We start from the raw sequence: 23,611 nt of genomic DNA, 5'->3' as shown, positions 1-23,611 counted from the left end.
CGGGTGCCTCTGACGATGATGATGAATGATCGTAGTCGAAAGTGAAAGCAAAAAAAAAAAAAAAGCATCCCGTGGCCGGAATCTGGGTCCCTGGAACCGGAACCTTGGTCCCTGGAGTTATGAAGCCGGAGTATATCCGATTGTGCCATTGCGACATGGTCGAAGCGGTTTGGAAAACTCAAACGGCAACCGAAGAATCCCTCGCGAGAATAATGGTGTTCCTCTTCGTGTCCTAAGGCTGTTAGCCAGACGGCATTAGGCCTAACTTCCCATTTTGAGGTTTAGGGATTTATCACCTCAAACCGGCACCCACACAAGAAATTGCTTAGTGAACTGTGAACGCCAAGCAGCAGGTACCGATTCGCCTCGTACACACCAAACACAAACGTTAGGGCTATACGGAGTGAAAACTCGAGAGTTGCTGTGGGTATTCTAGAAAAGTGGTGCGCACCTCCAGAGTAGCCCATACTGGCAGTGTGGGATTGGCAAACCAAAGAATCCATCACGAGAAAGCTTTGCGTCCATTCATCGTCGTCGTTAGACGGAGGGGTGCATGATTTTTCCCGAATGCCAAGTGGAACCAAGTGGAACCAAACAAGGGTCCGCTTTTCATCTGTGTGCTTTTCACTCAGTAACAAAATATATTCACACGGCGTCTTTCGGAAGTGTTTTTAATGGCTCTAGGGTCTTCCCACACTAATAACAAACAGTTTGCATTTGCGCTAGATAAATGCCTTACCAGCAATGCATTTATGTGTAGCAGTGTAGACCACTCTCAAGGGGCTCGGTTTATGGCACAGCGCTTTAATCCACCAGTTTTCACTTGAAAGGAAGTTTCTGAATTTTTAACAGCGAAGCTGTTGTTGCTGGCCGTAATGTGTGATTTGTGCGGCGTAATTAAAATACCCTGGGTCATGGTTACTGCCGCCGTTTGACGCGAGCGTGAGCATGCGCTTTACGAGGGCCGCCCGGCGTCTAGTCTTGCGCGGGGCGCTCGCAAAAAATACCAAGACAACAGTTCCCGTGCCTCCGCGCCTTAAGGACGGAGCCAAAGACAGCTCGCGCTAGAGACGCCCAGTTCGCGAAGCCGGTTGCCGCCGGTTGTAGCCCGTGCTGACGCATTCAATTTTGGGATAAATGTGAAAGGCTGCGGACAAAACAATTCGGGCGTGCCAGTCATGCATAAGGAAGACGACGATGGATATGACGATGACTACTACTACCACAGTGAAAAGAGACGACGGAACTTTTTTTTTTTTACGAGAGTTTGCCTTATGGCATAACAGTTATATATACAGCATCACATTTGTTTCACGCAGAAACGTCAGCAGAGACAGGTACTGAGGGCCCCATATCCACCGACGGAACTTGTAAATAAACAATTTCAAACCTAATGCAATGCGTGGTGGTGTGTTCTTTAGTGCTTACATAAAAAGAAATCCCCCAGCTTCGCAGCTTCGCTATGCTTCAAGCCTTGCGAGACTTGGTGCAAGATTCGCCAATTTTTAACTGCGGAGCTGTTGTACACGCCATAAGCTCGGTGTTGCAGGAAAAAATACCAAGAAAATGTGGAGCGATCGTGAGCGCGTTCCTCGCGGCGACTGACGAGCGTTCCGGGCACGTGCAGCGGCTTTAGCAAAAAAAGATTAGTGCCCTTCTACTCTGCGAAGAAGGATCACCTGCGGAGCTGGACGCAGTCCATGAGATGCACGCTAAACACGTTTGTTTGTAACTTGCGATCGAACAATTAGCACTTACCCCAATGAAACTCCTCTGCTAAAAACGCGGTTTGAATTGCAATTTGAGAATACTTTATGAACGAAGGTGCTAACAGAGATGACGTTTCAACGATTGCATGAAACAAAACATGACTGTTTTTTAGTTCGCGATTTCGCATACTTCTCAGTTAGTCAGCTTAATGAAGCTTGGAAAGGCTGCAGTTTTACCTAGCAGACTAATATGCGGCTGCCGTTTCACGATGGCTTCTGATGCAACTGGACTGGATTACGAGGGACTTTCACGGTATGTGTAATAAAACTGCGACTGATAGTTATCCATATTACCTTCCGAGATAGAACTTTTCACCGTTGTGTAATCGCTTGAGAAGACCAACGTCATATAATTTGTTTTGCAGATACTTTTGATAAAGCACGAGTTACAGCCGCTTTCTATAACCCCATTCCTCCCGTTGAAGTGGATGTATTGACAGCAGACGAAATTCTTAAATTGTTTACAGCTCCACGGTGAACAAATTATCACAAGTCAAAGAACTTCATAAAACTCGGCATAATGATAAATTCGTCTTAGCAGCCAAATGCACTGTGATTAAAGCATTCGCGAGGAGGTTGGCTTTGCCGCAAATCGAATTCTGCTGACGGACCCTGATAGAAGGAAATTCCGAGGAGCGAACCTCATCTGTGAAATGGCAATTTAAATCTCCCGCGAAAGTCGCACAGTGCATGAAATGCGGTAATGAACAGCGCGACTGAACAGTAAGCAAGGAAGTGCACAACCGAGTTTGCATTCGCCAACTCTCTCGGTTTCCAGGCGTCACGCGTATGGCGTCACGCGTATGGGTATAAGCCCGAGCTTTCGATTAATCTTCCGGTTCTACCTAGAATGTACCAATTCCCAGCTGAGCCTGACTAAAGAACGCACCAAAGAGGCGCCATTAGAAATACGAGCGGGCAATGAAAACGAAATGCAAAGTGCATTTTACCCACGAAACCCCGCACGCATGGTTGCGGCGAAAAGTAAGATGAGAAAGCTATGTGGGTCAGACCGCTCACTTGAGATACGCGCGGAATGCATAATATAACAACCATGCTGATCGTGACGTCATTTCAGGCTCTGCGGCGCTGAATCTAAAGCACTGTCCATGCATGTATGCTCCCGTGACGGCCTGCTAAACTAAACCGGCCTTTTGGCGAGCCCCTGATCCCGACGGCCTCAGTTCTGAATTTGATAGAACCTTTCATACTCTTTGTGACTGTTCTGTCGGCACTTTTAACACGAACCTACGTAAAGAGGGCTTCCTACGTTTTACATTGCTCACGCAGTGCTAATGTGCACAATATTTGCAGAGAACCGGCATACAACTGCGGAAGGACATCGTTCAATCCCTCTGTCCAATGCTGACTACAAAATTTTTGCAAAACGTTTCCATCCTGATTGGTGCATATCAAACATGTCGCATTCGAGGCGCAGTATCCAGACAAATATTCATACTGCCCGTTCAATGCGAGGAAACGGGGCGAGTGGTATTTGTACAAATACATACCTTGCAAAAGGTATATTTGTGCACGGCTCGTTCCACGCCGGCGCACGAATGCGTTTCATTTTGAATAGCTTGGAAAAGAGGGGCATTAGCTAACACACTTTCGAGAAGGCCATTGCGCGATTATTTCATCCATAAATCGTAGTAATTGTTACAATGTTTGCTCTATAGTGCACCCTTTGTTGATGCTGGTATCTTTTTGTTGTCGACGCATTACACGCCATCGACACAAGTGAGAAGATTTTTTTTGTTCTCTGCCAATTTTTCCTTGCAGTCCTATCGCACATGTGCATTTCCTATTGCCGGAGTGTTCGCAACTTGTAGAAGCGTATGAGCGGGAATGCGCTTCTTTTTTTCTTCACAGAAACTTTTGAAAAATGTGTCACTGTATTTGTAAATATGTTTTCACTGATGTGTGTGCATCGTAAGATCTGTTTTGTAATTTCATCGAACATCACTTTCGTGTTTCTGTTCCTTCACATGTCTCGCTGCGTGTACGGGCCCCCAGGCACATTCAAGCGATCCATGACCGCTTTTCGCCTGGGGGACCCCCAACAAATTTTGTTGGGAATAAAAACGACTTGACTTGACTTCAGTTGAAAAGCGCTCGTTAGGGTTTTACATAATTCCTTGAATTCTGCGCTGGAGCATTCAAGCATAGGGGATGTTTTTTCGAGGGGATTAAGTTATAACAACTCTAAATATTGCAGAATTTCTCAAGTGAGCACTGCCTAGAAATGCGTAAGCTGCTCTTTCTTGCGATGCACTTGTCTTCCAGAAATGTCTTCGCAGCAATGTATTTGTGTATAGTAGTGAAGTCGATTTTAAAGAGCTCAGCGCATAGCGTTTTATAGGTATACATGGTGTCTTAAAAAGGTGTTTAATAAAAGACACTGAGATTTTCCTACTTTGTTGTCAAAAAACTAATCCTGCTACTACAAAAATGTCTTCCTTGCATTGCATTTTTGTATAACGGTGAAACCGACTTTGACGTGCTCGGGGTACAGCAGAGCGGATCACGGATTTATCCAATTCATACTCGAAAGGGAGTTCCCACGATTTGTTGTGTTCTGCCTCTTAAGTACTTTTTTAGTCACTTGGTCGCCTTTTGCACCGTGATGTTTTGTTACATAATTGTCATTTTGTTAACAGCTTTTTTAGTGAGAGAGAGAAGCTCTTTGTTAAAGAAGGAAATGCAGAGAGGTTCGCCAACATGCATACGTCGACATGCTACTCTGCAGGAAAGGGAATGGGGGAAAGATAGATGAGTAGTAAAAAAGAGGAGTACTGGCGGAAAGGAGATAAAACTGTCGTTTGCTTCCAGAAGTAATGAATACCACAAGAAAGAAAAACTATCCTGGCCGAGTGGTTCGCCCTTCCCAAGCCCGACTTCCTCAGCACTGCATGCTTCATCATTTCCCTTCCGTTCGCTTTTCTCATCCTCCTTCAACGTGTGATAAGAGGATATGCGGAAACAAGGGTTACCTGTGACAAGAAACAAAATTCATTCAAAAAGGAAAAGGTGGCTGGAAGAAAATGCCTGCTGTGGAGTGCAATAATATGGAAGGAATGTGCTAGGTGAACAACGCTATGTTGCACCGAATATGGCAGAAAATATGTCAGCATAAAATGCGAAATGGAAGCATAGACAATGAAGAGCAACCGCAAGTCACATGGCAGAGAAACGGCGCCATTGTATAGCCGCGACAGCTAGAAGCCCTCCAGTCAGTACAAAGGATGACAGAGCAAATAGTACTACAAAATTACTCACGCTAGGGGGTATTTAAAACAAATGATATTTTAACAAAGGGTCATGAAAGCTGTCACGGTGAGTTAAAACAGAATATCGCTCGGGAGGATATTGTATACAGGCCGGTAGCCGGAGGCAGTGCGGACGAATTTAAACTATGTAGAAGACAGATGGGGACAAACTTATCCAGGCAGGTGGAAGTAAGGCCTCGTCCTGCGGTGTACATACAGCGTTTGGTGATTTTGGTTTTTAGGAAGATTCATGCGTGCGATTGTTCGCTCATCACGCAATCAAAGACGTACGTCGTGAGGCGGCTATATGGGGGATGCATGCGGCGCCTCTGGGTACGAATGTATTTGGGAAACAGCGGCAGAAAGCGGTCATAGTACACACCATGGTGGTTGCCTTAGCGAAGTGTCGAGTCGAAAGAGAACAACGAGGCACCGCAGGATCTCGCCGATAGTGTCTGGGAGGGGTTGGCCGACGATAGCGCCTCGTACACAGGTCGCGAAGATGATTGTTCACCACAACAAGCAACTTCCGAAACCGCAATCGCCGCAGTCCAAACTTCGCGTGCGTATCTTGGAAGGGCCGCAGCGAACGCGTAAGGTGTGTAGTCAACAGGTACATACACAAAGTCACGGGTTTGGTCTTCAGTCGTGAAGGCGTCATTTGCGACGGAAGTGTAATCAGAGTTGCCCGAACTGATCTGAGCCCTATACATATATGTCGCCTGAGTGCGGTAAACGCAAATTTCACGTTGTAGAATGTGGAAAGATGGAGGCACGTAGGAAGAAGCCATGCGAGGAAGTACTATTTTCGCGAATCAAGTCAAGAGAAACGTGTAGCTGTTGACACCGAACTGACTAACCACAACGCTGAAAAGGCTATGTGATGCTCAGCTCACAGTAGAGGTTCGACTACTAAGACACACAGGAATCGTAATTATGAGCTGAGGGTGGTGTACAGTCACGTCAAACACTTTGTTCGTTCACAGTATAGTGCAAGTTTATATTCATTTGGGTCGCAAGTGGTAAACGGGGGTTATTCATTCTTTCATGCGGAGCGGACTGGTTGCTCACTGAAGCCTAAGCCACGCCTCGTATTGTGGCTAAATCATTCGGATCCTGTAAACACGAAGTTGCTAAAGCCAAGCCGCACCGGCTGTTTTTCTGACGAAAGTGAAACGAAAGCAAAAACACCGGCAAAGTTCACACATGTACTCGATCAGACGTTACAGGTACAATAAAAAGCCCGGTGGTCTAAACTCATCCGAGGCCGCCTGGTACGGCGCGCCTCCTTCTGAAGTAATGCGTGTACTCGCTAACCCTTTACATCTTGCTTCCATGTGAACTCGTCTTCTTTGGGGTGGTGGGTGTGTCCTAGCAAAACAACAATGCTACTTTGAAAGCCTACATCAGCCTACACCAAATTGTATTTGCGACAATCGAGACGTAGCTCTTTCTATATTAACGTCTTGCTGGGAAGGATCGTAAAGAGATATTGAGGATTAACGCCTGTGGGTGCATTAATTGGCTTTTGGCTTATCTGAATGCCTCGGAGAATACTGAGTCTATTGGGAAGAACCAGTTAGTCAAACGCCAAACATTGATCATTCTTTTTGTGGCGCTGCAGCGTACGTCGTGGCACGACATGGCCGAGTTCATCTTGCATGTGCCATCACCACTCGCCCGAATTTAACTTTACCGCTCTAAACGAATGTGAATGATCAGGGGATTGTGTCCTTACATCCTTAGGCCAACAAAGAATCGACGTTCAGTTGTACGTACCAGGGGCGCCCCACCAATGATGTCGCGGCAGGTCATCGAGGAACATTGACGACGGCGAGAAAGGTAGCACAGGCATTGCATCGGCGGTCACCGGCGACGAGGCTGTGTCAACGCAAGGTGGACGCCCGAGCGAGGAAAGTCACAGCTGAGAATCTCGAGTCCTGGTAGAAAACCTTCCTTGCCCACACATGTCCTCGAAGTCTAAGGGTGGACAGAATACCCGCATGTCTGCTTCACGAGAAGACCTCGGTGTCGGCACCCTTGGGACACTTCGCTGGTCGGTCTATCAACTCGCATCAGCGATCTGGCACTCTCGCGCTGTCTCCAGCAGGGGTTCACGTCGGTGCACCTCTTCAAGGATTCGAGGCTCCTGTCTATTATCTCGGTCTGTGGAGCTTTTAGGGTGAATTGGAGTCGCCCGCTACTTCACTAGTTCTTCTTGCAGAGTCCACGAGGTGGCCTTTTCTTAGCGCCAAAACAAACGCGAGTTCAAGCGTCCACACATGACAGCCGGAGCCGTGGAAGTAAGTTGCCGACTTCTCACTAAACGGGATCCGAAGAGCGGCATGAACGAAACTGAACTACCGAAAGACCGCCGAAAGAACCACGGCGGCGACCGAAGAGCGTAGGTGTTCGAGCAAGTGTCATATGAAACCTGAGAACGCGTGTATCCCTGCGGGTAGTCAGCCTACCTGAAGACCAGCGCACACGCCCTCCTCCCTCCCCCTTTCTATAAGGGGGAGAAGAGGAGGTGAGGGAGGGGGACGAACTGCACCGTTTAAAATAAGCAGGAGGCGTGCCCCCTCCTCGTGGCGCTTACAGAGAAAAAGGAGCTGGGTGTTAGCGGTGGCCGTAATGAGGCAGCATAGGGGGGCGAGGGTACAACGTCGCTGGGCATCGCGCGCCCACCACCCTCGCCCTCCGTCTGGAATCAGAGAAAAAAGGACCATCGCCGCGCGCCAGGCACAGAGACAAAATGCCGACCGGCGCCACTGCTAATGAACAGTAACGATCCGCTTGTTTGGGCAGACGGGGCAGAACCGCGTCGCCCGGCCCCGGGAGCTTCTTCAACTGGTTGCCGCGAGCTCGCCTACGCCAAACCACCACCCTCTCGCAAAAGCGTTCCTCGCGAGGAGCTCCTGGACCACTGGGCACACACGGACCGCTTTCGGTCAGGTCGGGTCGGCGTTTTGGTTTCCTGAGCGCTCCATTTACTCCGATTCCGGGCCGATTCCTCCGGAAACGTCCGTGTCCGCCTCCGGCGGAGAGCGGAGGCGAGCACGGGGGCCTCCGCTGCGTGACGGTGTGTTTGTTAATTCCTGCCAGCACGCCTTTCTCTTCAGCGAAGAGGGGGCTACTCGTTGGAGATGCTAAACACCCGCCTTTGTTTCACGTCCTCTACTCAAGATCTGCTCTCGCATGCTTATCTGGGAGGCGCAGGCTAAAATGGAGGCAATTTCGTATTCGTTTTTTTTTTTTTTTCGCGATCTAGATGGTTTACACGCACGCATGCACAAGACCGACAAATAACACGGTAGTAGCTTCCTCGCGAGTTTCGAAATGTGCGTAAGGTTACCCTGTGCTTCGCAGGTCTCGAAAAAAGGGAGGTTCGCGCATGTGTACTCGGAAAAGCGTGGAGGCTGGTGCGCTGTAAACGCTATACTTTCTTGGGCGGGTGACTCTTAGGACCGTTTCCTTTTAAGAGGTACGAAGTGTCCAGGACGCGTGTGGCTCACGGGCCAAGTTTGGCATAGAAGGATGGGATTCCGAGGAGACCATGGAAAGATGGTGGTGAACTTCAGATTAACGTGATTTGTACGCACAAAAAAAAAAGAAAAAAAAAAGAGTGACGTATGGCGTCTCATGCGTCTCAGGTGTCGACATAGATTCTTTTATGCGTCCCAGGTGTCGAGATAGATTCTTTTTCAAATCCCGACGCACCTGTTTTCGCTCGTATCCCGCGACTAATTATCCAAGGGAAAAATTTTGACAAGGCATTAACGCGGCATTGTAAGAGTCGATACCAAACCTTATATCCGACAAGTTGAGATACAATGAAACATCGTTAAACCGCCCCTGACGGCGACGCCAAGAAAGTAAGTACTAACCTGCACTACGGTTTGTCCGAATGCGTTAGGTTAAAGGGTAACCGAGTAGGGCATTCGGCTTTAGTACGTATAAAAAGAAACTACGGCTTATGCGGGTACGGTTTAACGAGGTTCCACTGCACTTTGTTAGCTTTTTGTTAGCTAAACTGCCCGTATTTGAGCCTATGAAATGTTTAAGAAAGTTGTTACCATTGGGTTGCTTTTACAGATATTAAGATTTTGCATGCTGTTGCGCTCCCACGTAGCGCGCGCCTATTGAGATTCAACCTGGGGTTTAGCGCCGAGGCAACACCTAGTTCAGGATACGTACGCGCCGTAAGGAAGCGCTACGGATTAATTTAGACCTCCTAGGGACCTTTAACATGCGTCGAAATGCGCCGCGGAGTTTTGAATTTCTCTCTCCCCCCCTTCACCCCCCCACCCCCCCAAAAAAAAAACGGCAGCCACGGTGCGCTACATTATAGCAGCACGTTTAATTGTTGGTGATTGCCATTAGCATCCTACTGATTCTCGGATGCTTTGTGAGAAATTAAAGCCTCCTTCTGATCTCGGATGCTTTGTTAATTTCTCATTACGAAACCATCAGAAAGCGTGACACGCCACATCTTGATATCAAAATCAGTTCAAACGGACAAAATATCCCAGCACTAAGCGAAAAATGACGCTCGCGTCGCATAGCAGAACGACTGCACAAAAATTTTCCCGTCCGCAAAGAACGATGAAGCGGCCAGTCTCGAATTTCCAGCTTGGGAAGCGTTGAGACCTGTGAATTCTTAATTGTAGTTTTGTGGACGAGTTTAATGTTCTCGGGCTTGATTTCGACAACGGAGCGTGGTTATCACGCAGGTCAGGTGAACTAAACCACATGAACAAGAAAGAAGGCACCGACCAAGGAATAAAAACTCAAAAACTTAAAAGACGTCTCGGCTCCCGCACGGAAGCCTTGTTCAAGAACTTAAAAACTTAAAAGACATTTCGGCTCTAGCACGGAGGCCTTACACAATCAACTTGATAGTGAACAAGGCTCCCGTGCGGGAGCCGAAACGTCTTTTAAGTTTTTCAATTTTCGTTCCTTGGTCGGTGCCTTCTTTCTCGTTCAAACGCACCCTCCCGACTAGACGGGCATCCGTCAAAACCTCCACTTCACTAAACCATACATATAAAGCATTATATGGCCACTCCAATACAACATATTCTAACATTGCATATCCGCCAATTTCAGAAGAAACTGAATCGCACAGACCTTGTAATTGACACTCGGTACGTTGCTAGTTCGGTTACGGCATTGATGTCAGCTATTTGTGGCGTCAAGTGCGTGGGCATATGGGGATCTTACAGCCAATTTATATAGACGTGCTTCTAACATTTTTTTAAAACTAGATCACCGCATAAACTGTTCCAGCCAACAGTATACAAAAACAGCATCACTTCAAAAAAAATCGCGCCAATCCACCCCGTGAATGTGGTTGGAAAGCAAAGCTGTAAACGGCACCCATAACGATTACACATGCGACGTCACTTAAATTCACACACATCGCTCTACAAATAGTAAAACCAGAGAAAAGTGAAATGCACTTAACCACACCATTTATTACTTCAAAGAGATATTCTTGGTCAGGTTAAATTAATGCATGATGCATGAATGGTGTTTGGTTGAGTTTTATTGGTGTAGCACAAGAGTAGAAACTTTTTTTATAAAATTAAAGCACCAACCAGGTGTTAGATGATCTGACTTCTCCGTCTCTGCGCCGCGGACGGAGGCGACGAGATTTGCGGCAGAGAAGGAGGAGAAGGTGGGAGAAATACTTCTGTTCAGATTTCTTAACGGCCCAGAGTGCAGCCCTGGGGAGTGATTCCTTCTTCTGTGGGGGCCCATATGCAGTCCGCGTGGCCTGTGTTCTGTCCACCCGCTGAAGCTGGGTAAGTAGACAGGGGCTGGACAGCAGCATTTCCCATTGCTCTTGTTGGGTAGTTGACGGAAAGAGAGGAGGGTGCTCATGGCTAAAGTCGCACACCCCGATTATGGGGCGGAGTGTTCCTACTTCTGAGCAAAATTTACATTCAGCGTTGTAGTGATTCGGATGCATTAAGTGAAGACGCGTAGGCTGTGGGAAGGAACCCGGATTGTATGAGCCGTAGGGTAGTTTGTTGTTCTCTGGAAAGGTCCGGGTAAGGCGAAGGAATGGTCTGTCTCAGAAGGCGATAATGCTGGGTTATCTCCCTGAACGTGACAAGCTGGTGACTGTCCTCGTGCAGCTCCATAGCACGGGAGGTAAACGCGCAGGCTTGTTGGGTGGGCGTATTTTTTGCCCTCCATTGAAGCGTGAGGGGGTGTCCAGATAGCTGAATGAAACCGTTTGGGGAGTGGTTTTTTAGCACGCAAAGTGCAGGTCGCGACACCCAACCCGACTGGTAATTCCAGTAGGCTTGCTGGGAATCGGTGACTACCCTCCGAACCCCTGGTTGAGTGAGAGCCAGGGTGATGGCTGCCTCTTCTGCTGCCGTCATTTCTTGGGTCCTAAGCGAGATACACGCAATGAGGTTGGTTCTGGAGGTAGCCACGATGATGGCGTATTGCTGCCCTCGATGTTTGGAGGCGTCTGTGTAGATAACTGCATGATCCCCACCGAGGGTGGTGTTTAGCGCCTGAGCCCGTACTTTTCGGTGACCCTCGTCATGTTAGGGGTTCATATGTCTAAGCAAACGGAGTATCTTTAGTTTTAGTCGCCAAGAGTCTGGGAGTACGTCAAGCGGAGTGACATTCTGAGCTGCCCAGCCAATCTGGTGAAGCATGCGGTTACCTTCTGCGGTTAGTCGTACCTTCTGGTTAGAAAGATAGCCTTCTATCAACTCTTCCACCGTGTTCTGGAGCCCCGTGCTAAGCAGCCTCTGTGTGGACGCACTCATGAGAAGAACAATGGCCTGCTCGACCGCCTTTCTAATCATTATATAAAGCATTTCTATGTCTTCCTTGTTGAGAAGAAGACATGGGGTTGACGTAAGTGGCTCTCGAGAGGAGAAAAGCTTCAATTAATCGAAAGGTACCGGATTCCTTTAGGCCTCGCTTCTTGGTGGCAACTCGCCTGATCATGTGTATGATTTGATTAATGCTGTTTTTGAGGCTGCAAGGAGAAGTCACTCTTGCTGTTAGCCTCAAGATGTAGGCCCAGGATCTTGATGCTGGGCCTTGGACTGATGGTCCGGCCATCACGGAGTATTTCAATGTATTCTTTTTTTGGCGTGAGGGCGGACGACAAGGAGCTGTGATTTTTTAGGTGAGACTGGAGGCCACAGGTGTTAGCCCATTGGCATACTAGAAGTGAGATGCCATGCATTGCTGTGAGCTTCCTTTAATTTTTCTAACTCTTAGCACATGAGCAAGGTGCGCGCAGGGCCGCTAGACGGGCGCGAGTGGGCGCGTGACGCTTTCACGTGGCATTCAGCGAGAACGCAGGGGGTAAACTCGTAGATGTGCTTGGTGAGTACCCCACCGGTCTGACCCATCTTCGCGTGGGCTCGTAGCTAAATCGGTAAGACAGCGGGCTTCCGCTTTGTAAGTCTGTTAGTGCTAGGTTCGATTCCCGGCGGTGCAAGTAAATTCTTTTATTTGTTCGCTGGAGTTTTCTGGTGACACCAACGGTCGCGAAAGAACCCTTGGGGGGTAGAGGTAAAAAGCTTTGCTTTAAAATGAAAAAAAAAAGCCTTAACCAAGCCCCCTAGAACTGCGCAGAGAACACTAAAAACGTCTTGTTACAGATGATTTTTCAAAATAGAAAATTCGCATCGCACGCACTCGCAGACACTGCGTGGGCTACGGGAAAGATGCAAGACAGTGATACGCCCGTTCTCGTTATTCGCCGCGATTCTGGGTCGAACCTCTGCCGGTCCCTCGCTCCACCTTCTCCTTTAAACAAGAGAGGGAGACGGACGTGGCCGCAAAAAGGACAGCGATAATGACATAACGATAGGTAACTAGCAAGAAAACGCCGTGTCACGACCTGGACCCCACCACACGGATGTAGGGCCCGGGGGGTGAGAAAGAAAGAGAGGACTCGGGGGGGAGCAGAGACACGGGAGAGCATGTAACAGCGCGGAGAAGAAAACAGGCAGCTCAGAAAGAATGGGAGTTATCTCTGTGGCGAACAGTACAGCGGTCACGAGTGCTGTGACGATTGGCCAAACTTTCCCCCGTAAGAAGGCATGCATGGACGCCAAAAACGGAGCTCTAGCTGGAGAAAGGGAGTTAGAGGGAGAGAAATGTGGTGAGGGAAAGGAAACGCCAGTACGCAAGCGGGTTGCAAGAAGCAGGTCTTGGCCAGGATGGCAGCAGAGACATTAGCGAGAATTAACGAACAGATAATGACACCGCGGCGGAGAGCACGGAGGTATACGTTCTCCTTGCGCCCACGGAGAAGGCAACGTCTGCACGTCTGGCGACGGGAATAAGAAACCGAGTTCTACAGAACAAGAGTGGATGAAAAAACGCGTGAGAGGTCTCTCTCCGCTTCTGAGGTTATCTGGCCTTGTACCCTGTAAAATGCCGAGACAGCGAGGCGCTACGGTGTTCCAAGTTGTCAAGGTTGCTCTGGTGGCGCCGTATCGCGATTGGCTGAGTGATGCATCCTATCCTGACTTGTGATGCTTAGTCTAGAAAGCCTAGATCTGCTGACGCAGTGCCTGATGTAGTGTACCCTTTGATTTAAAGTATTGCTGTAAACTGCTTCCAGACACAATTTTACCACACCTTTCAAAAACAGAATTTTAATCCTGCCCACGAACAGCTGGGTTTCTAAATGTAAGTAAAAGATGACTAAAGGGGTGACATAAAGTCAGTGTAAGCTATTCTAAGCAGAAAAAAAAATCGCGCCAATCCACCCCGTGAATGTGGTTGGAAAGCAAAGCTGTAAACGGCACCCATAACGATTACACATGCGACGTCACTTAAATTCACACACATCGCTCTACAAATAGTAAAACCAGAGAAAAGTGAAATGCACTTAACCACACCATTTATTACTTCAAAGAGATATTCTTGGTCAGGTTAAATTAATGCATGATGCATGAATGGTGTTTGGTTGAGTTTTATTGGTGTAGCACAAGAGTAGAAACTTTTTTTATAAAATTAAAGCACCAACCAGGTGTTAGACGATCTGACTTCTCCGTCTCTGCGCCGCGGACGGAGGCGACGAGATTTGCGGCAGAGAAGGAGGAGAAGGTGGGAGAAATACTTCTGTTCAGATTTCTTAACGGCCCAGAGTGCAGCCCTGGGGAGTGATTCCTTCTTCTGTGGGGGCCCATATGCAGTCCGCGTGGCCTGTGTTCTGTCCACCCGCTGAAGCTGGGTAAGTAGACAGGGGCTGGACAGCAGCATTTCCCATTGCTCTTGTTGGGTAGTTGACGGAAAGAGAGGAGGGTGCTCATGGCTAAAGTCGCACACCCCGATTATGGGGCGGAGTGTTCCTACTTCTGAGCAAAATTTACATTCAGCGTTGTAGTGATTCGGATGCATTAAGTGAAGACGCGTAGGCTGTGGGAAGGAACCCGGATTGTATGAGCCGTAGGGTAGTTTGTTGTTCTCTGGAAAGGTCCGGGTAAGGCGAAGGAATGGTCTGTCTCAGAAGGCGATAATGCTGGGTTATCTCCCTGAACGTGACAAGCTGGTGACTGTCCTCGTGCAGCTCCATAGCACGGGAGGTAAACGCGCAGGCTTGTTGGGTGGGCGTATTTTTTGCCCTCCATTGAAGCGTGAGGGGGTGTCCAGATAGCTGAATGAAACCGTTTGGGGAGTGGTTTTTTAGCACGCAAAGTGCAGGTCGCGACACCCAACCCGACTGGTAATTCCAGTAGGCTTGCTGGGAATCGGTGACTACCCTCCGAACCCCTGGTTGAGTGAGAGCCAGGGTGATGGCTGCCTCTTCTGCTGCCGTCATTTCTTGGGTCCTAAGCGAGATACACGCAATGAGGTTGGTTCTGGAGGTAGCCACGATGATGGCGTATTGCTGCCCTCGATGTTTGGAGGCGTCTGTGTAGATAACTGCATGATCCCCACCGAGGGTGGTGTTTAGCGCCTGAGCCCGTACTTTTCGGTGACCCTCGTCATGTTAGGGGTTCATATGTCTAAGCAAACGGAGTATCTTTAGTTTTAGTCGCCAAGAGTCTGGGAGTACGTCAAGCGGAGTGACATTCTGAGCTGCCCAGCCAATCTGGTGAAGCATGCGGTTACCTTCTGCGGTTAGTCGTACCTTCTGGTTAGAAAGATAGCCTTCTATCAACTCTTCCACCGTGTTCTGGAGCCCCGTGCTAAGCAGCCTCTGTGTGGACGCACTCATGAGAAGAACAATGGCCTGCTCGACCGCCTTTCTAATCATTATATAAAGCATTTCTATGTCTTCCTTGTTGAGAAGAAGACATGGGGTTGACGTAAGTGGCTCTCGAGAGGAGAAAAGCTTCAATTAATCGAAAGGTACCGGATTCCTTTAGGCCTCGCTTCTTGGTGGCAACTCGCCTGATCATGTGTATGATTTGATTAATGCTGTTTTTGAGGCTGCAAGGAGAAGTCACTCTTGCTGTTAGCCTCAAGATGTAGGCCCAGGATCTTGATGCTGGGCCTTGGACTGATGGTCCGGCCATCACGGAGTATTTCAATGTATTCTTTTTTTGGCGTGAGGGCGGACGACAAGGAGCTGTGATTTTTTAGGTGAGACTGGAGGCCACAGGTGTTAGCCCATTGGCATACTAGAAGTGAGATGCCATGCATTGCTGTGAGCTTCCTTTAATTTTTCTAACTCTTAGCACATGAGCAAGGTGCGCGCAGGGCCGCTAGACGGGCGCGAGTGGGCGCGTGACGCTTTCACGTGGCATTCAGCGAGAACGCAGGGGGTAAACTCGTAGATGTGCTTGGTGAGTACCCCACCGGTCTGACCCATCTTCGCGTGGGCTCGTAGCTAAATCGGTAAGACAGCGGGCTTCCGCTTTGTAAGTCTGTTAGTGCTAGGTTCGATTCCCGGCGGTGCAAGTAAATTCTTTTATTTGTTCGCTGGAGTTTTCTGGTGACACCAACGGTCGCGAAAGAACCCTTGGGGGGTAGAGGTAAAAAGCTTTGCTTTAAAACAAAACAAAAATGCTTGGTTGATTGATTGTAGGGTTTAACGCGCCAACGCAACGCAGGCGATGGGGCGCGCCGTAGTGGAGGGCTACGGACTAATTTTGACCACCTGGGGATCGTTAACGTGCGCCGAAATCTCGAACAGACGGGCGTTTCTGCTTTTCGCCTCCACAGGAAAGCGGCCGCCGCGATCGGGAATCGAAACCGCGACCTCGTGCTCAGCAGCGCAACGCCTTAGCCACTGAGCCACCGCGGCGGGTACGAAAACGCTTGGTAGATGTTTAAAAACCACACACACAACATACGACCGCCACAACCAAGCTACGGATCTACGCTGATGTTTTGGGTAAAGCGGAACAAATAGGTGGAGGGGGGGGGGGGAGAGGATACTAAGTCTTATCACGGGGGGCAGCACCTAACAGTGTAGGCTATCTGTAACTCCAAATAACGCACCACCATCGAGGGATAAGCTCCTCTGCTCATGTGAATTTTCACTATACGTTACTTGTAGAGCATTCGCACAATTATACGTACACAGATGCGCACACGGGCCCGAAGTATAAGACGTAGTGGAAGTTGGGAGACACAAATTTAGGGTCCTAAACTGAAGTACAAGTTCGCAGAAACTCCCTCTCCGAAGACTTGTCCATGACCGCTTTCGCGATAGGGTTTTGAAGTGAAGAGGACAGCCAAAGGCGCGCTTTCATTCCTTGCTCCGGAACTTCCTGCCAGAAAAGACCTGAGCAAACTGGTAATGACAAGTAGTTAACAGCGGAAACTGTATCGGGGACGCCAATGACGCCAGAAGCAGTGAGCGAAAGATTATCAGCGAGATTCCCACAAGGAAAACAAGGGGCAGACAACGGATCGGCAGCTTCGCGAGCGTCCCGGCCGAAAGCTGGCACACGCAACGTACGAGCCAGCTATCTGCGAATTCGAAGAAGTAGAAACTCGCGGCGGTCAGTGCTACTCCAGCGTCTCCCCGCACTCTCCTTTTCCGATGCGCGCAGGGCGAAAGCCGCGCGGCCAGACCGGAGACGGCGCCGAGGAAAATAAATCTTTCCTTGGCTCGCAATGACACAGTGTAATTTTCCATTTCTTACACGATAGTGGCGGCGCAGCCCCAACAACAAGGGGAGAGGGTGGCGGAGGGAGACCACTGTGCCAGCCAGGTAGCGGAAAGAGGGGCACGGCAGAGGGAAAGGAAAAGCAGCCGTCCCAGCTCGGGAGGTGGCATCTCAAGTGGCCGGTGGGAGGAGCCTGGCACGTCTTGAGGGAGGAGCCCGCTTACAGGCAAGGACGGCGAGATGGCTGGCCTGGTGATACGAAGGTTGAGCCACGACGCCTTATTCGGACAGGTTGGGGACTTCGGTGATGTGGCATTGGCACAGGGGGGAGGAACATTTCTCCTGGCAAAACCTTGCCGCTGCTGTCAAGGGCGACTGACTAGGGTTGACTGACCGTTGCTTTACGGTTAAGGGGACGAGCGCGCAGGGCTGCAAGGTAGAAAAAAATTAAGAAAAATGAGGAACAGATTTTTTCCAAAGTTGAGGCTGAAGCGCGCAAAGAGTATTCGCCATAACTGTTCGTTCAATCGTCCCGTTGCATGGCGTGACCAGAAGTAAAGCACATCCTAAATATAACTAAATCGCCGCAGTCGAATTTCCGGTTTATTTGAAGTTTTTCACGGTCCGAAATGGAGTGTAGGAGGATTTTCCGCTTTTAACGAATTACTGCTTATAGCGAAGTAAGTTTCCTTTCCTGGGTACTTTTGTTATAAAGACGGTTTACTGTAGATCGTTTCCGCGAGCCTTTCAGGCACCACTGCTCGGAGAACATGTGCGTTTGTCACGACGCAAGTGTCCAGCACGACACGATCGTCATTTTTCACACGGCGATTAAATGTACCTCTAGTGTTGTGAGCTCAATAAGAATTGTAATCATCACAAATAAATTTTAGCGGAAAAGCGTGACGTAATACGTCTTGGGGTACACGTGCATCACCATGCCCCTTACCACAGTTGTCTGCAGCCGTATGATTTCATTTGAATCTAATGTATTAGAAAGCGCGTTTATGTATACGCAAAGCGCTGCAAAACGAATGCAGGGTCTCAGAAAATCGAAACTGACCTTAGTAAATGAAAAAAAAGCTTTCATGCTATAACCCCCTCTCTCTCAAGCTGGTGCGGCGGCGGACGATTACGGCAACACAAACCACAGCAGGCAACCTGGCAGACCTCCATGGAGGAACTTGCTTTGATTGATTGATTGATTGTAAGGTTTTACGCACCGACGCAACGCAGGCGATGAGGGCGCCGTAGTGGAGGGCACCGGACTAATTTTGACCACCTGGGGATCTTTAACATGCGCCGAAATCTCGTACACACGGGCGTTTTTGCTTTTCGCCTCCATCAGAAAAGCGGCTGCCGCGGCCGGGAATCGAACCCGCGACCTCGTGCTCAGCAGCACAACGCCTTTGCCACTGAGCCACCGCGGAGGGTAATTCCTGCTTCCGTAAACAGTTACCACAACTGAGATGCGCCAGTTTTATTTTTGTCTTAAAGCAGGGCAAGCTGCCGCGCATTTTTACTGCGCGCGAGCAATAACGCCTTGCGACAAAGCCAACTTTATCGAGAATGCCCAACAGAAAATGGCTGTAACTCTCGTTTAATGAAACTTCCCGAAAACGATATACGGCGATTGGCCGCTAAGAAGCCTATCATTACTGCGCGTTTCATTTACTTGTCATGCTTAGTTAGTTTAGAGTGAAGTTGCAAATGTCATGGGGTTATCGTCTCTTATGAATACACCAACATCTACGGGATAAGGATACGGTTACACAAAACGGCTGTAACTCTTGCTTTACCGAACCTTTCCAACAATAATTGCACAGCAATTGGTCCCTAAGATGTCTCCCTCATTACGCCCAGTTTCATTCACTTGTAATTATGAGTTCACGATAAACGTGTTCGTGCTTCTGTCCGGAATTTCTTGTCACCTCTGTGCCGTGTGCTAGTCAACTTCACTGGCCGACTCCAGTGGCGTTGTGCAGCGAGGAGTAGTTGAACGAGGGGACCCTTGCAAGAAACGTACTTTCCTCTTCCGCTTCGCCGTTCATCTTTCCTCATTTGCAGAGTGGAATGGCTCACGGTTTTTTCATTAACAGAAAAAGCAATTTGCCCATAAGGGTATAGTGCCGCTTTAACGGACAGTTGAGTGAGTAGCAGTCATTGTCTAATTACACAATGAGAGCAAATTATACAATGCTTAGGCTACGTCGTGTACTTTCGGCCGACTTGGACGCATTTTCTTTGCAATAAAAGTGCGTACGAATTAAGGTGTGCTCCGCTCGCACCATCTTCACCACCCATTCGCTGCCTTCGGCTGTGACGACCACTGGCCAGTCGTCAGGGCTAAAGTTAACGAATTGATAGTGTGTTTATCGGGGTCAATATTTTGCATCAACGAACACAGAGTCGACATTAGCCATGAAATAACCAACATTCGTAATTTGGGGCGCTGCGATAGGATGCAATCAAATTGCTAATTAGTGTAACGTTATTGCAGCAGGTAGCTGCAGTGGTTGTGAACAGCGCACGGTGTTATAATTAACGAATTATACGGTCTTAACTGCAGAATGCAAGGACAAGTAATATTACGAAAAATTCAGAGCAACGTTCTTTTAAAACAGACGGTACACCTGATATGAATCCATGCATCTTACACAGTATTACACGATCTACTGGCCTCACTGTTTGTACACTCAGGCAGCATCCAAAAAAAGAATTCGGCTGCAAAAAATCATTACCACAAAAGCATGCACAGGTGCACCAGGATATGATTCGCGCATAAAAATATTTTCCCATATTCGAGCGAATCGGGCAAGATTAGACAAGAGGAAATGCCATGGACTCAATAAAGTTGCTCAGATAAGTTAACGATGCACTAAAGACGCGACACATTAGCACCCATTAGTTTCACTTTGGTGAATTTGGGATTCCAGTGAACTCGAGGTTTTTCTAATCGAAAAGCAACATCATACATGCCTTCCGTATTTTTGCCCAGTCATCTCAAAAACATTTTCATGTCGGCCGTATTACTCGTAACCCCAGCCGCAAAATCGCGCAAAAACGCCATCATTCGCAGAGTGTCTGTCTTTTCAATTAATTCCAAATTTGGAGTTTTATTAGTACCAACTACTTTTCCTTCCTAGAGGTTGCGTGAAGAAACTACAAGAGTTACGATACTAAAGGGTAGAACCAAAGTGTTGATATCCCCTTTACAGCATCATGCAACGATAGGGCAATTACACTCATCCACCAGTTCACGTCTTCCACTGTCACCTGCTCCTTAAGTTGTGTTGTTAATGTTCTGATACAAGACGAATCGAGCTTATATTTAAGGTTCCATGGGAAAAACTAAATTTCACTGCGAAACAAGCAAACGATCGCAACAATTTGGAGCAAAGTGACTTTTTATGGGGGCGTTACGCACCGAAGGCACATTTGGGCTCTGTGGTGCGGTGATCAAAATTAAGTTGACAGGTTCTTTTTTAAATTAGGCGCTTGGATGTACGTGAAGACCCCTATACAGTGAGGCTATGCGCCCAGGGGGACACGTAGAGGTGGTACCCACGTAAACCTAAGCGCGTCATATTTAGAAAACCTGTCGACTTAATTTTGATCACCCTGTATATACAAATTAATGTAGACCACCTAAGAATCGTTAACGTGAGCTGAAATCTTGACGCATAGGCGCCCTCGTCTTTGGCCTCCCTTTTCGGACGCAACTCACGTCCTCGTGGTCAGCAGCACACACCTTAGCCACGAAATCACCGCAAAGTGAGATAATGTGCACAGTATATATAGTATTTTTAATCCACCTCTGTTTTCAAAATGCTTGCCTTTTTGGGGCCGTCTGTATTTCAAGCACAACAGGTATTTGATGCGGCTTTCTTCTGAACTATATGCTATATCTTGTGTTACAAATTTTTTTGAGTTGCTGGTTTTGTGAGTTGTAGGATGTGATAAGTCTCTGTAATACGCGACCTTGCCTTTGAAACTTTCGGTATTTCGTTCTTCTCGATACTCAGCTTCACTTGAAGATTTCTTCTGTGTTAACGTGGTTTCATTGCATTTGCGTTCATTCCAAGCCCCCACTAAGTAACTTCAACAAAAACGCATCAGTGTTTTACAAAACGGCTTGGGCAGGTGCCATAGACCAAGATCAAGGCGACAGAAAACGGCACGCAAACCTCTAGCCTGCAGGCGACGCATAGAGAGTTTCTCAAGCACAAAATGCGAGGCCGCAATTGTCCCGTACGCGAAATCTCCTGGCCCCGACAGGCAACAGTGCATGGAAGCAGACGTGACATGGTGTTGCCGTTGGCAAAATTTTATGCAATTAAGTTTGCTATAATATTTCACGAATGACGATAGTGCATGACAGTACCTCCTTTGCACGGATCTTCTAAATAAAGAGGCGGGCTTCCGTGTATGACCCCCGTTTGCTGTCCTGTTTCCTTTGTGGTGACTGGAAAACTGCGGTCAGATTTCTTTTTTGAGAAGATTAGTGGCTGCTTATTTGGAAAACACATCTTTCCGCCGCATAATCAAGGTTTTTACAATTTCTTATATATTTTAAAACGCCGTACGTGTTATCATGCTTCATAAAAAAAGACCGCAAAATTCATTAAGGAAATGTACGAAAAATTTACTAAATTTGAAGGAAAATTATCGCTGTTTTCAAGTTTCCACTAGAAGACTCAGGCATAGTTCCTAACGTTTGGATCGGTGAGTGCGGCAAGCTCCTTGCAAGTAACAAGGTATCAACTTTCCGGTGCGGCGAGAGCTCCGTTTCTGTATCACTGATTCACAAAGTTACATCCAGCTTAAGCGGTCGTTCAAAGCAAATCGGGGATTCGCGCACCGAAGCTGCAGTCTGTGCTAGTGGAATAACGTACATCGCCTGAGGTTTAACGTGCCGGGAAATCCCGCACGTGTCCGGCGTTTATGCTTTTTGCTCACACCGTAAGAAAGCTAGGATATTTTTTTTTAACGTGAACAACTCTGACAGAACTCGGTATGATTGTGTGGGAACTTAATGAAAACAAATGAAATCAAATAATCCAACTAAAAGCTTTGTAAAAGATAAAAGATTTCCCCAACTTTTCCAAGCCTCCTAGACTTCCCTGAACACATACACACACGCACACACGTGAGTGTGCGTGTGTGTTCTATATTCCCATGTAACAGTTCTTATATAACTGCTGCACACGGCCAATCCAGTCACCGCTGATGAAGCCGGGGAGGCTTCGAAATGTTGAGAAGAGCTTTTGTTAAGTCTTCGGTTAGGTTATTTCATTTAATTTCATTTTATCTCTAAATTTTTCTGCATCCCCTAGTTATTGCGTAACATTAGCCGCGTTCAAAAGTGTGGTGGTTCGAAGGGCATATGGTTTGCTCAGTGCATTTTAGTCCACAGCCTCGTATCCGTAATTTGGCGCTAACAGAACACAGGTGTCCCACATTATCAGCTTCGGGTCATTCAACGTCGGCTTGTTTGCTTGGAAGCAAGAGGGAGGAAAAAAAAATCTCGATTTAGCGGTTCTTCCATCCGGCACTTGGAGACGGTTAGATGTTGCGAATATTTAGGTAATAGTGCACAATTAGCAGATGCGAACACTAAAAAATGCACATTGGTGAACCATTTTGCACTTTTTGAAAGGGTGCGTTTCATGCAGTAGCATTTAACTCGCACGTGACGCTAGAATCCATTCGCGTCACACATTTATACCCTCCCCTTGAGGCGCGATAATTTATTGATTTATTTGCAGATACTGCTGTAGATATTAATAAACAAGTCATATGTGGGCGCATCACACAGTATATCAAACATAGAAACATCAAACATAGACTACACCCAGATTAAATATAAATATATGTTTTGTCAATTCTTTCACAAACTGTTCATTTGATAAGGCCCGCCATGCATGAACCATAGGCTAATAGAAATATCAACAACGCTGAGGACAGGAGAAAACTTAAAACAAATAAAAACGGCTGAAAGAGAACAACATTAGTGAGATTGGCGCGCACGGTACCTGGCGCGGGAAGGCTGACTGAAAGAAATGCAGCTGTGGTCGTGTATAACCTCGCGCAGTAAAGTGATATGCTCAAAAGTGCATCATCGGCCACGGGGGCCCTATTCACAATGCGCGTCCGTGATTCGGGGGAAAAAATTTCACCCACATAAGCGGCAAATGAACCGTGTTGCTTTATTCTGTATCGTCTCGAGCTTACCTGCGTAGAGTGCCGTTAGGCTCGCCATGACGGGGGATTTTTAAGCGGTTAATGAGCATTTCTTGGTAGCGCTCACGAATATGGTCATATAGTCAGCACTAGCCATAGGAGGAAAACCAAAAAATTAGCGGTGGCTCAGCTTGACTATGCCAGGATGTACGTAGCGTGAGCTAAAATTCAGCTGGTTATTCTTAGCTTTCCTGGTTGTCTAGAATTAGCTTGATTATCATGCTAACTGCTGCTTCAATGACACCCACACGGTATACGCATTATGTGACAC

The 23,611-nt window shown here is 47.8% G+C and overlaps 1 pseudogene; it reads right to left on the bottom strand.

Annotated features, from left to right (window-relative positions):
* The window catches only part of LOC144153142 (uncharacterized), a 32,050-nt pseudogene extending 8,691 nt beyond the window's left edge, over positions 1-23,359 (bottom strand).
* Positions 23,360-23,611: the final 252 nt, after the last annotated feature.

The sequence above is a fragment of the Haemaphysalis longicornis genome, unplaced genomic scaffold (genome assembly GCF_048455015.1).
Source record: "Haemaphysalis longicornis isolate Haplotype H1 unplaced genomic scaffold, Haemaphysalis longicornis Haplotype H1 scaffold_9, whole genome shotgun sequence".
Classification (NCBI taxonomy): domain Eukaryota; kingdom Metazoa; phylum Arthropoda; class Arachnida; order Ixodida; family Ixodidae; genus Haemaphysalis; species Haemaphysalis longicornis.
The sequence above is the reverse complement of the archived record's forward strand: the minus strand, read 5'-3'. Positions and strand labels throughout refer to the sequence as shown.